Genomic DNA, 3,136 nt, shown 5'->3' on the forward strand with positions numbered 1-3,136 from the left:
CAGCAGCACGTCCCTTCCTCAGAGCAGATCCCTCCTGGGGAGGGCCGGTGGTGGTTGGGCAGGTGAGTGGAGCTGGGTTTTGGCACGGGAGGGTGTTTGTCTTTCTGCAACCCCCGGGCTCAGCGCCGTGCATTGCTGAGTTGTGTAAGCACCGGGACTGCTGGAGGGGAGCTGCGGCAGCCAGCCCTGCCGGGATGCAGATGGCTGAGGCTGCTTCCCTGCCTGCCTTCCCTTCCCTCCCGAGGTGGGAGTGCTCCTGGCCTTTCCCAGAGCCTGGGGCAGTTTCCTGGCGTTCCAAGCCCATCAGAGCTTGGAACTATGTTGCTTGCTCCGTGCTGGGGAAAGCGGTAGGAGCACGGGGAGAGCTGCTCGTGTGGAGTCCCAGGAGATGGGGCTTCTCTCCTGGCTGTGCTGAACCCCACAGAGAGAAGGAGCGGTTAAGAAGGTAGAAGGCAGCCACGGAGACATGGAGATGTCAGATATAAAAATGGCATTTGCACATGGCATATCCACAGGTATTGGCAGTGCGTGATGGCACACAGGGCTGCGTGGGCATCAGCCACAGACGTGCCTGCAGGTAACGTGTATCCTCATGCAGATAGTGTGTACCCATGTGCACATAGTGTGTGTCCACGTGCAGGTGGTGTGTACTCGTGTGCAGAAAACATATTTACATGAACAGATAGTGTGTATCCATGTACAGTGTGTATCCACATGCAGATAATATGTATCCATATGCAGATAATGTGTCCACATGCACATAGCATATATCCATGTGCGGATAACATGCAGCCATGTGCACATAGTGTGTATCCATGTACAGATAATCTGTCCATGTGCAGATAACATGCATCCATGTGCAGATCACATGAACCCACATGCAGACAGTGTGTATCCATGTGCACAGTGTGTATCCATGTGCACAGCCACACACAAACAGCTGCAGCCATGCCCTGTTTGCACGTGGATGACACGTGTACTTCCATGCACAGTCCATGTGTGTGTTTGGTGGGGCGAGATGCACTTTCTGTTAATGACTGCTAGGTCCTCTTTGTAATTGTGCTGTTTGTGCCTGGCTGGAGCCAGCAAGGAGAGTGGTGGCAGAGGTCCAGCAAGTCTGGGTCACATGGAGCAGCTCCAAACTATTGCATAAGTCCCGTCTGAAAGTGGACCTGCTTGGTGGAGTCATCTCCTTAAAGCTAAAGAAGTCCAAGGCTGGGAGCTCTGGGCTGCTTGGTGGCCACCTTCCTTCTGCCTGGAGCTGGCTGGTTCAGCAGCTCCATCAAGGCTTACCCTCGTGCCTGACACCCTTCCCTGCGGGTGATCCCAGCTGGCACTTCTCTCCCACTTTCCTGTTGAGGACCTCCGAGCATTTTACCACACTTGGAGCAGTGCAATGACCCCAGCTTTCAGATAGGGCCAGATCCTTATGTAACACAGAGATAGGATTTCCAGAAAGCAAAGCAGGCGGTGTCAGAGCAAGGTCGGTGCTCTCAGCTCTCCACTCACATGCCCTCACTTGGTCATGGGCTTCTTTTGCCCCTTTGCTGCCAAAATTAAAGACCCTGCTGGATTTTGGAGAGGAGCAAGGGGCTAATTCAGTCCTTTTCTCACTCAGATCACTGAACAGACTTGACTGTAAAACAATTTTCGTGTTTTAGAAAAAAAACTACTCCCACACAGTGCTGGAGGGAGCCCAAACCCCTGTGAAGTTGTTGTACAAAGGGATGGAGGGTGTGCCCGACTTGAGCACAGCAGGGCCCAGCTGGGGCGGCACAGAGAGCCTGGGAGAGGGAGCTGGTGGTCTGAAGGCAGGGAAGGTGTTCACCCAGGCTGGCACCGGAGTGCTGGCAGGGGGGTGAACACCCCGGATCAGACCCCTCACTCCTCAGGTTCAGACTGGCAGCGTCAGTCTGGATTTCCCACATTGCCTAGTTGGCACCTTTGGATGGGGTTGGAGCTGATTTTAACAGTGTGAAAGCAGCATCTCTCCTTCTGGCAAACTCTAAACTGGACCCCACAGTGGCTGGGACGGGTGTCTGCAAAAAACTGCTCTCAGGGTGAGGTGAAACAGCCCTTATGAGCAAGGTGGGCTGCAGGAGTGTTGGGGGTCCCCTCTCAACTAGCAAGGAAGGGAAAGGCAAAGCCCTTGTCCAGTGTGGGATTGGGATCACGAGCAACGTGAGGGATGGTGAGGGGATCCGAAAGGGTTGCTGTGCAGGCAAAAGCAGTCTCGTGGCTGGAGGCTGTTGTGTTCTGCTGAACAGTGATAACTACATGTTTCTAATTCTTTGCTCGCCGTGCCCCCAGAGAGGCCACGCTTGGAGCAGCAAAGCAGATTACGGTTCAATCCTTTGTTTTCTGTTCTGCAGACCTGTGACTTTAACCCATTTCTCGCAGTTTGCAGATGCTCCCAGCATGACCTGCACGGTTAATGCTGATTTCTGTGGGTTTAACCCATAGTGCTACTCTAGAGCTGAGAACTGACTTCCCAGTGGAAGTCCTGTCGTGCTGGCAAGATGACTGCAAAAAGATGACTTCTGCCATCTGCAACTCAGCATGTTTTGGACTTGGCAATCCAGCCAAATATTTTGTCAGGAATACCAGGACATTCTCTTGCTGAAAGCCAGGGAGGTCTCGGGAAGCTTTGCATCCACTGCTGACCCCGTGCCGCGGGAGGAGCAGAGTGAAGGGGGAGCAGGGCTGTTTATTGTGTCCTCAGGAACGTGCAAGAACCTGCCAGGAGCTGGGAGCTGGGGTGGGGACTGCACACCATGAAACACCCACCGCCTCACAGGAGTACAGAGGGTGAGAACCCCCAGCCCTCAGCAAACATAAAACTGCCTCAGCAACTGAGGGACCTGCCTTGTGCCATTCCCTGGGGTGAGCAGAGTCGAGGAGGTGAGCGGTGGAAGGGATGGAGAAATGGGGAGATGTGATTTAGGAGCAGTTTCAAGCATTGCTGGTCGGTTGAGGGAGGGGATTGTCATGCTTTGCTCTGACCTAGGGTGGCCTCACCTTGAGTTCTGGGGGCAGCTTGGGGACCACAGTGTCAGAAGGATCTAAAACTGTTGGGGAGTGTCCAAAGGAGCGACACAGGGATGGGAACAGGTCTGAGGAGCAGCTGAGGGCACTC

This window comes from Manacus vitellinus, unplaced genomic scaffold, assembly GCF_001715985.3.
Source record: "Manacus vitellinus isolate BGI_N305 unplaced genomic scaffold, ASM171598v3 scaffold_107_pilon, whole genome shotgun sequence".
Lineage (NCBI taxonomy): Eukaryota > Metazoa > Chordata > Aves > Passeriformes > Pipridae > Manacus > Manacus vitellinus.